The following is a 13,819-nucleotide window of genomic DNA, read 5'->3' as shown; positions in this document are numbered from 1 at the left end:
CTTTTAATAGTCCTTATTTTAAAGTCTATTTTGTCTGATATGAGAATTGCTACTCCAGCTTTCTTTTGGTTTCCATTTGCATGGCATATCTTTTTCCATCCCCTTACTTTCAGTCTGTATGTGTCTGTAGGTCTAAAGTGGGTCTCTTGTAGACAGCATATATAAGGGTCTTGTTTTTGTATCCATTCAGCTAATCTGTGTCTTTTGGTGGGAGCATTTAGTCCATTTACATTTAAGGTAATTATCGATATGTATGTTCCTATTCCCATTTTCTAAATTGTTTTGGGTTCGTTATTATAGGTCTTTTCCTTCTCTTGTGTTTCTTGCCTAGAGAAGTTCCTTTAGCATTTGTTGTAAGGCTGGTTTGGTGGTGCTGAACTCTCTCAGCTTTTGCTTGTCTTTAAAGGTTTTAATTTCTCCATCAAATCTGAATGAGATCCTTGCTGGGTAGAGTAGTCTTGGCTGCAGGTTTTTCTCCTTCATCACTTTCAGTATGTCCTGCCACTCCCTTGTGGCTTGTAGGGTTTCTGCTGAAAGATCAGCTGTTAACCTTATGGGGATTCCCTTATGTGTTATTTGTTGTTTTTCCCTTGCTGCTTTTAATATGCTTTCTTTGTATTTAATTTTTGACAGTTTGATTAATATGTGTCTTGGCGTATTTCTCCTTGGATTTATCCTGTATGGGACTCTCTGTGCTTCCTGGACTTGATTAACTATTTCCTTTCCCATATTAGGGAAGTTTTCAACTATAATATCTTCAAATATTTTCTCAGTCCCTTTCTTTTTCTCTTCTTCTTCTGGAACCCCTATAATTCAAATGTTGGTGCGTTTAATGTTGTCCCAGAGGTCTCTGAGACTGTCCTCAGTTCTTTTCATTGTTTTTTCTTTATACTGCTCTGCAGTAGTTATTTCCACTATTTTATCTTCCAGGTCACTTATCCGTTCTTCTGCCTCAGTTATTCTGCTATTGATCCCATCTAGAGTACTTTTAATTTCATTTATTGTGTTGTTCATCGTTGCTTGTTTCATCTTTATTTCTTCTAGGTCCTTGTTAACTGTTTCTTGCATTTTGTCCATTCTATTTCCAAGATTTCGGATCATCCTTACTATCATTATTCTGAATTCTTTTTCAGGTAGACTGGCTCTTTCCTCTTCATTTGTTAGGTCTGGTGCATTTTCATCTTGCTCCTTTATCTGCTGTGTGTTTTTCTGTCTTCTCATTTTGCTTATCTTACTGTGTTTGGGGTCTCCTTTTTGCAGACTGCAGGTTTGTAGTTCCCGCTGTTTTTGATGTCTGTCTCCAGTGGCTAAAGTTGGTTCAGTGGGTTGTGTAGGCTTCCTGGTGGAGGGGACTAGTGCCTGTGTTGTGGTGGATGAGGCTGGATCTTGTCTCTCTAGTGGGCAGGTTCATGTCTGGTGGTGTGTTTTGGGGTGTCTGTGGCCTTATTATGATTTTAGGCAGCCTCTCTGCTAATGGGTGGGGTTGTGTTCCTGTTTTGCTAGTTGTTTGGCATAGGTTGTCCAGCACTGTGGCTTGCTGGTCGTTGAGTGAAGCTGGGTGCTGGTGTTAAGATGGGGGTCTCAGGGAGATTTTCGCCGTTTGATATTATGTGGAGCTGGGAGGTCTCTTGTTGACCAGTGTCCTGAAGTTGGCTCTCCTACCTCAGAGGCAGAGCCCTGACTCCTGGCTGGAGCACCAAGAGCCTTTCATCCACACGGCTCAGAATAAAAGGGAGAAAAAGTAGAGGGAATTAGTAGAAGTATGAGGAAAGAAAGAAGGAAAGGAGGGAAGGAAGGAAGAAAGAAAGAAAGAAGCAAAGAAGGAAAGAAAGGAGGGAGGAAGGAAGGAAGGAGGGAAAGAAGAAAAAAAGACAGAAAGAAAGATGATACAGTACAAATAAAATAAAGTATAATAAAGTTATTGAATTAAAAAATTCTTTAGAAAAAAAAAAGGGACGGATAGAACCTTAGGACAAATGTTGGAAGCAAAGCTATACAGACAAAATCTTCCACAGAAGCATACACATACACCCTCACTAAAAGAGGTAAAGGGGGAAAAATCATAAATCTTGCTGTCAGAGACCACCTCCTCAATTTGGGATGATTCATTGTCTAAAGGAGGGAAGGAAGGAAGGAAGGAAGGAAAGAAAGAAAGAAGGTAAAGTATAATAACGTTATTAAAATTAAAATTGATTATTAAGAAAAAATAAAAAAGAAAACCATGGACGGATAGAACCCTAGGACAAATTGGTGGAAGCAAGACTATACAGACAAGATCTCACACAGAAGCATACACATACACATTCACAAAAAGAGGAATAGGGAAGAAAATCATAGATCTTGCTCCTAAAGTCCACTTCCTTAATTTGGGATGATTGGTTGTCTATTCAGGTATTCCACAGATGCAGGGTACATCAAGTTGATTGTGGAGCTTTAATCCGCTGCTTCTGAGGCTACTGGGAGAGATTTCCCTTTCTCTTCTTTGTTCTCACAGCTCACAGGGGCTCAGCTTTGGATTTGGCCCTGCCTCTGCGTGTAGGTCGCTGGAGGGCGTCTGTTTTTTGCTCAGACAGGACGGGGTTAAAGGAGCCGCTGATTCGGGGGCTCTGGCGCACTCAGGCCGGCGGGGAGGGAGGGGCACGGAGTGCGGGGCGGGCCTGCGGCGGCAAAGTCCAGCGTCACTTTGCACCAGCCTGAGGCCCGCCGTGCGTTCTCCCGGGGAAGTTGTCCCTGGATCCCGGGAACCTGGCAGTGGCGGGCAGCACAGGCTCCGCGGAAGAAGGGTGTGGAGAGTGACCTGTGCTCGCACACAGGCCCCTTGGTGGCGGCAGCAGCAGCCTTATCGTCTCCCGCCCGTCTCTGGGGTCCGCGCTTTTAGCCGCGGCTCGCACCCGTCTCTGGAGTTCCTTTAAGCAGCGTTCTTAAACCCCTCTCCTCGCGCACCAGGAAACAAAGAGGGAAGGAAAAGTCTCCTGCCTCTTCGGCAGGTGCAGACTTTTCCCCGGACTCCCTCCCGGCTAGCTGTGGTGCACTAACCCCTTCAGGCTATGTTCAAGCCGCCAACCCCAGTTCTCTCCCTGCGCTCCGTCGGAAACCGAAACCCGAGCCTCAGAGCCTCAGCTCGCAGCCCCGCCCGCCCCGGCGGGTGAGCAGACAAGCCTCTCGGGCTGGTGAGTGCTGGTCGGCACCGATCCTCTGTGCGGGAATCTCCCCGCTTTGCCCTCCGCACCCGTTGCTGTGCTCTCCTCCGCGGCCCTGAAGCTCCCCCCTCCGCCTCCCGCAGTCTCCGCCCGCGAAGGGGCTTCCTAGTGTGTGGAAACTTTTCCTCCTTCACAGCTGCCTCCCACTGGTGCAGGTCCCGTCCCTATCCTTTTGTCTCTGTTTTTCCTTTTGCCCTACCCAGGTACGTGGGGGGGGGGGGGGTTCTTGCCTTTTGGGAGGTCTCAGTCTTCTGCCAGCGTTCAGTAGGTGTTCTGTAGGAGTTGTTCCACGTGTAGATGTATTTCTGGTGTATCTGTGGGGAGGAAGGTGATCTCCGCGTCTTACTCTTCCGCCATCTTCCCGTCCCTCCACATACCTTCTTTGTGAATGCTTGGTAATTCACCATTGCTTTCACTTTGTGAGTCTCCCTCCTTCAGTGACCCATTTAAAAATGCAATCATTTCTTGAAGAGGTGAAACAGCAAGTCTTCTATACATGATATGGATGATTTTGTTTGTTAGTTGGTACATGTTGTGATAATGGAGACTTGAGTGCTTTGTAAAGGAGGGGACTCTAAGAAAACACAAAGAAATGCTAAGCAATTTCACCCTTCTTCAAAGTGTGTCTAAGGCTGGTCATGCATAGCATCACTAGTAGAGCAACCTCTTCTTCCCTGAGAGCCTCATATCTGTGTGTGTGTTCAAAGAATCCCTCTTAACCCAGTGCCTGCTAGGGTTCTCTTCATTCTTCCCATCAGAGAGTCCTAAAGATAAAAGCAAGAGACTAATTTAAACAACATGAACTGATTTTCCCATTTTTGAAACCTAAAGTCAAAAAATTTAACTGTTTAGGGCTTCCCTGGTGGCGCAGTGGTTGGGAGTCCGCCTGCCGATGCAAGGGACACGGGTTCGTGCCCCGGTCCGGGAAGATCCCATGTGCCGCAGAGCGGCTGGGCCCGTGAGCCACGGCCACTGAGCCTGCGCGTCCGGAGCCTGTGCTCCACATGGGAGAGGCCACAACAGTGAGAGGCCCGCGTACTGCAAAAAAAATAAAATAAAATAAAAATACTCTCCTGAGTAAACATATTTTACAAGCACTATTCCAATCACACGAAATGAATCCCATCTCTCTAATCTTCACTTATTTCTTCAGCTCAAGATGCAACTACGCCTATTGGATATCTCTTATGATGAAAATTCCGTAGATTCCTTAAACTCAACACCATCAGCATCATTCCTCCTTCTCTCGTTCTCACCCCCATAAACTGACTTCTCCTATATTGTTTATGATCATTGTTAGCATCACCTAAAGGACAGGACTACTTCCTTATCATCTCCATCTGTAAGTACATTCATTCCAGTTCATAAATACTTGGGACTGACGTGTACACACTGCTATATTTAAAAATGAATAACAGACAAGGACCTGCTGTATAACATAGGGAACTCTGCTCAATATTTTGTAACAACCTAATTGGGAAAAGAATTTGAAAAAGAATAGTGACATGTATATGTATAGCTAAAACAACACTTTGCTGTACACCTGAAACTAACACAACATTGTTAATCAACTATACTCCAATATAAAATAAAAAGTTCAAAAAAAACATACTACTTGAAACTGTTATTTCAGTTCTTGCCAACACAGACTTGCTCAAGCCCTCATGGTTAGCCCTTGCCTGTCCCATTTCCATGGCACGTACCCACAGTGATGTTTGCCTTTCAGGCTAGTCCCTACTCAAGTCACAGAAAGGCTCAGTGGGAGTCAAGTCAGTCACTATGGGCTAAGCACTAGGGGTGTGATGCTGAATGGCGGGAAATACAGTTTCTATAAATGTTGTAACTATTAAATACATATTTATTAGTATGACGTGCTAAAATAGAAGAAATCTAGCTTCTAAATTTACCTTGAAGTAAGGGATTCCAGAAAGACTGCATTAAGAAAATGGCATTTAAACTAGGATCAGAGGAATGAGGAAAAGATAAGTAGGATGTTACCGTATAGTTGAAAAGGCGGGCAGGTTGAGAAGGAAAATTATTATGGATGTTTCTGGTAAATGTAGTAGGTAAATGTGTAAAGTCCTGAGGTGGAAAAGAGCAAAGACACAGTACAAGAAACAGAAAAAATGCAATGTGGTTGCCGAGGAAAGGAAGAGTAGTATAGAAAAAATATGAAGGTGGAAGCCTGGGTGAGCCAAGGCCATGAATGGTTAAGGGAAATGTATGAGAATTTACTCTAAGAGAAAAAAGTACAGGAATCTAAGCAAAAGGGATCTTTGTGACTACTGTGTGGGGAATGGAAGATCAAGGGTATGTACTTCTAGATAAATCCAGAGGCTGTTGGAGAATTACAAATGAGAGATGACGTTACTTAGAGCAGATTCCTGCAATGGATATGAGAGGAACTGGATGGATGTTAGCTGCACATGGGTGGCAGAATCTACAGGAGTTGGGGTTGATGTTATGTGAAAATTAAGAGAAAATAGCACAGAAGTACCAATGGATAGTGCAATAGTCCCTCCTTCTCTCCACCAGGTAAAAGCCTAGCTTGCTCACACTAGGTTTCTAATGTTCCTCGGTGATCTATTTAAGATTCTAGAAAGCTATTCAAGTATCATATTGGAGGTTGACTGTCAAACTCAACTTTGTGCGTAAAGTTCATTTAAAGTGACTTCAGAAAACTCCACCAACTTCCCCCGGGGAAGGGAAGACAACTGTGTCCCAGCTTCCCAAGCTTAGACAGCCTCACCCCGTAGGGGGTGGGGCAGTGGGGGGCTGCCACCTTCACCCCCGGCCCGAGTCACGGAGACAGTTGGGGTGAGGGTGAAGTCAACGAGGAGGAGGTATGCAATTGAGTGGCCTGTGACCTGCGGGCGGAGTTCTCGGCCGGGGCGTCATCGGAACCTAGAAAGGACTCGCCACTCCGGCCAGATGGGGACGGGTCTCCCGCCCTGCTCGATAAACGCAATGGCATTTTCTCGGCGGATGCGGGCGGCAGAGCCCAAGCCCGGCGCTGGCCGGTCCAGGTCCTCTCAGTTCTCTGTTCGCTGCTGTTTGCCATCCTCCTCGCCTCCCTTCTCGCCATCACCTACCTGATCGTAAAAGAGTTACATGCCAAAAATTTGAAGAACGAAGATGATGTACACACTGGACTGTTAGGATTCTGGACTCTACTTATAATATCCCTAACTGCTGGAATCTCCTGCTGCAGCTTTTCTTGGACAGTGACTTATTTTGATTCTTTTGAACTGTAAGGCCAGCAGGTCCGGGGAAGGGCCCAGGGAGCCAGACAGAACCCCCGCCAAAGTGGCTGATGCAACCAACACCTGACATTGCCACACCACTCGGCCCCGGTCTTCCCGCTTCCCGAGGGGCGGAACCAACGGCTCTGAGGCTGATGCAACCAACACCCGACATTGCCACAACACCCGAGAGATTACCCAGAAAGGGCTGCTTCACGCAGCAAGCACCTCCCCTGCGTCCGCCCCTAGAAATTTTGTTGGTGCCTGCACCCGGGTGCGACTTCTCGGGCCCCTTTCTCTCGGACCAGTGAACCTCGCCCGGGAGCGCTCCCAAATAAAGCTTGTTTAAGCTCTCCTCCGTTTTTGGTGCCATTCCTTACATTTGGTGCCGAAACCCGGGAGGGGTACCCAGCCCCACAAATTACCGCGGGGCCACCCCTCCCGACCGGGGACCTCCGCTCACCCACCCGATCCGGCAGAAGCGGGGTAAGTCCCTCCTTCGTTCCCCTCGACCCCCGGGGTCCCTACCCACCGGACTCCCTGTCCTTAACCGCGGCCGCGTCAGGGACTCCTCCGTCTTCCCTCCGAGCCTCGGGCGATTGTGGAGACGTCCCCACAGCCTGACTGCTCTCCGATCCGCCGTGACCAGAGATTGAGACCAGAGACGTCTCTCTCTTTCTCTGTTCACCCGGGGACAGACGGAGGTCGTGGGGACTTCAGAATCCAAACCAGATCCTAAGACACTCCTGGGGTGTCTCCTGGCCAACTTTACAAAACTCGGCTTTTCTCAAGACCTCCGCCACAGGCGGCTCCTATTCTATTCCACCGAGGCCTGGCCACAGTACCCTCTAGACAATTAATCTAAATGGCCTCCTGAATGGACTTTCGATTTCAACATTCTCCGCGATTTAGGTAACTACTGCCGCGGGACGGGTAAATGGTCCGAGGTCCCCTACGTCCAGGCCTTCTGGTATTTACGCTCCCGCCCTTCCCTCTGCGTCAATTGTTCCACTTCCCAGATCCTTCTTGCCTAACAGACATCTCCTACATCCAAGCCCCTAATTTCCTTTGACGATGACCCCTCTCCACTCACCGACCCACCCGAATCTCTCGCCTCTCCCCCCTCCAGAGCTCCTCTCCAACCCCCACCCTACCCTGGACCGGCCCCTCTCCCTCCTGAGCCCACCCCAGCGCCCCCCACCACTCCCCCGCTTCCCCCCCCCCGGCAACCTCCCCCTTGGCCCCCCCTTCCCCCGCTTCTTCTCCCTCCGTCTCTCTCTCATCACCCGTCTCCTCGCCAGTCAGCTCACACACCCGCTCTCACCGCCACGACTCCCAGGACCCAAACCTTCTCTGTCCCATAAGAGAGGTGGCCAGAGCGGAAGGATTAGTTAGAGTTCATGTTCCCTTTTCCCTCCAAGATCTCTCTCAAATAGAAAAGCTATTAGGCTCCTTTTCTGCCAGCTCCTCCCGCTACATCAAAGAATTTCGCTACCTCTCTCAAGCTTACGATCTAACCTGGCACGACATCTTTGTGATCCTATCTTCTACTCTGACCCCCGACGCGAGGGAAAGAATTCAAACTGCTGCCCGAAACCACGCAGATCAGGTCCACCTCACTGATAACTCTGTGCCCGTCGGAGCCACTGCCGTTCCTGGCACCGATCCGGGCTGGAGTTATCAGGACGGCCAAGACGGTCGCCGCAAACGCGATCTAATGATCCAATGCCTCTTGGCTGGTATGCAGGCTGCCTCCCGCAAGACTCAACTTTGGAAAGCTAAAAGAGAGAACCCAAGAGCCCAGTGAAAATCCAGCCGTTTTTCTCAACCGCCTTACAGAGGCCCTAACTCTCTACACCCGCTTGGACCCTGACACTCCGGCAGGCGCAACGGTCTTGGCCACCCACTTTATCACCCAATCAGCCCCTGATATCAGGAAAAAACTTAAGCGGGCAGAGGACGGCCCCCAGACTCCCATCCGAGACGTGGTAAAAATGGCCTTTAAAGTCTATAATGCCCGTGAGGATTTGGCAGAGTCCAGCCGACAGGCTCGGATGCACCAAAAGGTGGCCCTCCAAACCCAAGCCCTCGAAGCCGCCCTGCGGCCGGCCATCTCCCATGGGCAACATCCATGGGACCTGCCGCAGGCAACCCCACCAGGGGCCTGCTTCAAGTGCGGAAAAGAGGGGCACTGGGCTCGCCAATGTCCCAATCCCCGGCCTCCTTCCAAGCCCTGCCCTGGCTGCGGGCTAACAGGCCATTGGAAAAGTGACTGCCCTATGGCCGGCCCTCCCTCAGCGCCTCCACGTGGAGGGCGGACCGACCCGACGGCTCCACCGCTCGAACTCCTGGGACTGGCTGACGACTGACAACACCCGGACTCGAAGACCCCCATCACCCTCGCCGAGCCCAGGGTAACGCTACAGGTAGCGGGTAAGTCCATCTCATTCTTGGTGGACACGGGGGCTACCTATTCGGTCTTGCCTACATATTCCGAGCCAGTTTTTCCTTCCCAGATCTCGGTTATGGGCATCGACGGTAAGCCGTCCTTCCCGCTCCAGACCAGCCCCCTCTCATGTTACATCGAGAGGCTCCCTTTTACTCATTCTTTCTTGGTCATACCGTCCTGCCCGGTTCCTCTGCTAGGTCATGATGTTCTCTTCCAATTAGGGGCCTCTCTCCAACTGGCCAGACTTGATCCCAAGGCCCCCTCCTCTCAACTCCTGCTCCCCCTCCTCGGTCTGGCAGCGGAGCCCTCTCCCTCCTCTCTTCCTCCTCCCATTTCCCCCAACCGGATAGACCCCCAGGTCTGGGATACATGGAGACCCATAATAGTGACACACCACCCCCCTGTACTAATCCGTCTTAAAGACCCCTCCAAGTTTCCATCCAGGCCCCAATTCCCCATCTCTGAAACTCATCTAAGGGGCTTACAACCTATTATCACCAGACTCTTAGACCAGGGGCTCCTCATCCCCACGGACTCTCCCTGCAACACCCCATCCTGCCTGTCCGCAAGGCCTCAGGAGATTACCGCCTGGTCCAGGACCTCCGACTGATCAATGAGGCGATAATTCCCCTCCACCCAGTCGTGCCAAACCCATACACTTTGCTCTCCCATATTCCCCCGTCCACCACCCATTGTACGGTCCTCCATCTCAAAGACGCCTTCTTTTCTATCCCCCTACACCCTGATTCCTACTTCCTTTTTGCTTTCACCTAGACAGATCCGGATACCCAGGCTTCCCGCCAGCTCACCTGGACGGTTCTTCCCCAGGGCTTCCACGACAGCCCCCACCTCTCTGGCCAGGCTCTGGCACGGGACCTCGCTTCCTGCCCTCTCACCCCCAGTATAGTCCTCCAATACGTGGATGACCTCCTCCTCTGTAGCCCATCTCTCAGCCTCTCAAAACAGCACACTGCTGACCTCCTCAATTATCTCGGCTCTCGCGGCTATCGGGTCTCTCCAGCCAAGGCCCAACTGTCTACACCCTCGGTAACCTACCTGGGAATCCACCTTACCCCCACAGCAAACAGCCTGACAGCCGACCGCACCCAGGCCATCCACGACCTCCAACCTCCAGAGACAGCTGACCAGATTCTCTCCTTTCTGGGCCTGATAGGACTTGTCCGACACTGGATACCTAACTTTGCTCTTCTTGCTAAACACCTATATTTGGTTGCTAAAGAAACCCCCCAAGGACCCCTTACTTCTCCCTCCACTGTTCGACGGGCCTTTCTCACCCTCAGAGATTTAGAAAAAAAGAACCTCACAATTTGCTATGGCAGCCGCCCAAACTTAACGATGCACTCCCTTGCAACTCATCTCTCCCCGTAACTACGCCAATGCGGGCCCCACCAGGCTTGTTCTTTTGGTGTAATGGCTCCCTTACAAAAGAGGTCAACTCTTCCTCCCCCTTCCCATGTATCCCCGTCACCCTTGTTCCACAACTCATGTGGCCAAGCCGAATTTCTCTCACTTACCACACAACTTTTTGGCCGAGAAAAAAGGGCCATCTTTCTCCCTATGGTCGCAGGCATTTCCCTCGCCTCCTCTCTCGTCGCTGCGGGCATCGGGGGAGGAGCCCTAACACAGTGTCTCAACATCCCGCGACCTAGAACAGAAACTCCAGCTAGCCATCGAGGCCTCTGCCACCTCCATCACCTCCCTCCAGCACCCGAGTTGGCCTCCAAAATCGACGCGCCCTGGACCTTCTGACAGCCGACAAAGGAGGTACCTGCCTCTTCCTACAGGAAGAGTGCTGCTACTACATCGAGACAGGGGTCGTTGAAGACAACGTGGATGCTCTCCGGCGCTTAAAAGAAGAACTCCAACGCAGGCAGCGACAATCCACCTCCCCCATCCCCGATTGGTGGCGGTCCACCCTCTATACCTGGCTAACACCAACCCTAGGCCCCTTAATCCTTATCTGCATCCTATTCATGCTTGCCCCCTGTTTCCTCAGGTTTCTCCGCAGCTGCATACAAGAAGTCTCTCGGGTGGCGGTAAATCAGATGCTCCTCCACCCATATACCTTACTACCCACAGAACCCCCCGCGGCCGTCCTCCCCTAACCTCCGGACCGCTGGCCGCCCGACTCCCTTCCGGCGCCCCTGTACAGCAGGAGGTAGCCAGAGACCAAACGTCGCCCCATTAACACCAAAGAAGTCAGGATGTAAGGCCAGCAGGTCCGGGGAAGGGCCCAGGGAGCCAGACGGAACCCCCGCCAAAGTGGCTGATGCAACCAACACCTGACATTGCCACACCACTCGGCCCCGGTCTTCCCGCTTCCCGAGGGGAGGAACCAACGGCTCTGAGGCTGATACAACCGACACCCGACATTGCCACAACACCCGAGAGATTACCAAAAAAGGGCTGCTTCACGCAGCAAGCACCTCCCCTGCGTCCGCCCCTAGAAATTTTGTTGGTGCCTGCACCCGGGTGCGACTTCTCGGGCCCCTTTCTCTCAGACCAGTGAACCTCGCCCGGGAGCGCTCCCAAATAAAGCTTGTTTAAGCTCTCCTCCGTTTTTGGTGCCATTTCTTACATGAACCAGGAATGTTTCCTCCTACTCCTCTTTCACCTGCCAGGTTCAAGAAACTGACTGGACATTCTTTCCACGTGAGCTATAGTATGGCAATTTTGAATGGCATTGTAACTGCTCTTACTGTAGCTCGGTGCCTCATGTAAACCCACACAGAAGCAATATTCTTGACAAAACTTAATCATGATTGCTTTGTAATTACAGGGAAGATCATCATTGCCTACTCAGAAGACCAAGAAACCTGCTGCTCATTATGTGTTTCAAATACGTGTCATATCATCATCACTATGGAGGACCTCCTAAGCATCGTTCTAGAGCCTAGGCATTGGGAATATCTAAGTATTAAGTTTCAAGTAATGCTTAAAATTGTAAGATGTTTACCTCATCTTTTTACTTTTGTGTGCATTGTCCTTATAAGTTGTAGAAAACATTTTAATGGAACTCAAACTCTTAAATTTGGATGCAGAACATCCTGTATCAATGCCTGCCTTTCCATGTATATGTATATGCTACAGTTTCTGCTAAGAAATACTGATAGTACTGTTTGGGATAGAAATAGTTCTTATTTATTCATTATATTAGGAAAGCAAACAATGCCTACTACTTAGACATTTTACAGAAGCTACTTTTAAATCAGAATATTTAGTTTTCGATATATAGAAGGTGCATTTATATTTTTTAATGGGCTATGGTTCTTTATGTGATTTTTAAATATTTTCCTACTATATCTTGAATTTGTATGTTTTTAAATTGTTACATCTAGGCAAATGTAAATATTTTTTTAGCTCGTGCAAACCTTAATACTTACCATTTTTAATAAGTATTTTGTCTTTTAAGAAAAGCACACTGGCCTGAGTTTAAAACTAAGTAAACTTATTTTTTAAAAAAAACTGAAAAAAGTTTATTTAAGCCATGAAAATATTCAGGAAATTTAAAGCTATTCACTATTTCCATTTTCACAATTCCAAATATTTATCATGGTGTATATATGATTACTTCAACAAAACTGATATTATCTTGTTTTTAATAAATATAAACCTGAAGTTTTTATGTTTAGAAATGCTTGAACTAGTTTGTTTTTAATCTCCAAAATTTGGTTACCAAAATAGAAAAGCTATTTTGATACAGTGTGTACATGTATAATTTTTTAATGTATAGTTTCCTTATTTTCCTATTTAAATGTTCTTTTGTAATTGTGCTGTTTTGTTTTTCATAGTAATTAAGCCTTAACTGTTCCCACTTCCTTTCTAAATAGCTGTTTAGAACAGTCACTTCAATTTTAGAAAGATGGACTATTTTAAATACTGTTTTCCCTGGCCACAGAAAAACCTACATTAGGATAGCACTGTGTAGCAAAAACACAATGCTTATTCAGGCCAAATGGGAAATGAGTATCTGCAGCGTGTTCCTGTTATCCTGATTGTTGTTACTAAGTAAGTGATTTAATAATGTTTCAATAAATAAATAAAGTGACTTCATAACGAAGTCATGAATACTAATCTTAACCCAAACCCAAAAGATGATCCCAACTCACAACCTCAGCCTGCTTCTCTCACAGTTCCTACCAGAGCTGTAGTTCAGGTTTGGGCTTTCCTTTTTTGCTATTTCTAAAATCACCTTGCGTGAGTTTTGGTAATTAACAATCAACACTTACCCGTTTTCTAAAATTACTACTGAACTGTAGTTTTCATGTCCTAGAACTTTAGAACAATTTTTCTCCCCTTACTGACAATTTTGGTTCCTGATTTCAGAATCCAGACAGACTCTGGATTTATCATACTCCTTTGTTTTCACGTTTGAACCATGGATATTCACATGTTCTAAATGCCAAGGTGAATTTTCTGGAGCCCCTTTTCTCTTTGTTTCGTTTGGCCAGCAGTACAGAACTTGTGGCATTTGTTATCCCTGATTTGCTATATTGTAATTGTTGTTTGCTTCTTCTTGCCTTAATATCAATAGTTTCCTACAAAAGTGTCACTGCACAACTTCACCAGGCCTATCTTTAGAAAAGAAAATTTCTAAAGTCACTCTCATTCTTATGCATGCTGATTTCTCATTTGTAGAGAATACTTATCCTGTCCAGTTTCACAGTGGTCTAGTCTTCCTAATATTAACATCAACACCTCACATCTGGTGACATTCATAGATCCAAAACTGTGCTTGCTGAGTTATATTTTTAAAAATATTCTTTGTTATTTTTAGTCCATAAAATTCCTCATTCTTCAGACCACATGATGATTGTTACTTCTTTTATGAGGGCTTTTCTACTTCCCCATCTTTGGATTTGTTTATTCCACAATATACAATAAAACACTGTTAAGCCAGTTTTCAC

General features: G+C 47.8%; 1 pseudogene; it reads left to right on the top strand.

Annotated features, from left to right (window-relative positions):
• Nucleotides 1-5,561: 5,561 nt before the first annotated feature.
• On the top strand, nt 5,562-11,712 carry LOC132527911 (ADP-ribosylation factor-like protein 6-interacting protein 6; annotated as a pseudogene).
• The last annotated feature ends 2,107 nt before the right edge of the window (nt 11,713-13,819 follow it).

This window comes from Lagenorhynchus albirostris, chromosome 10 (genome assembly GCF_949774975.1).
Source record: "Lagenorhynchus albirostris chromosome 10, mLagAlb1.1, whole genome shotgun sequence".
Lineage (NCBI taxonomy): Eukaryota > Metazoa > Chordata > Mammalia > Artiodactyla > Delphinidae > Lagenorhynchus > Lagenorhynchus albirostris.
The sequence above is the reverse complement of the archived record's forward strand: the minus strand, read 5'-3'. Positions and strand labels throughout refer to the sequence as shown.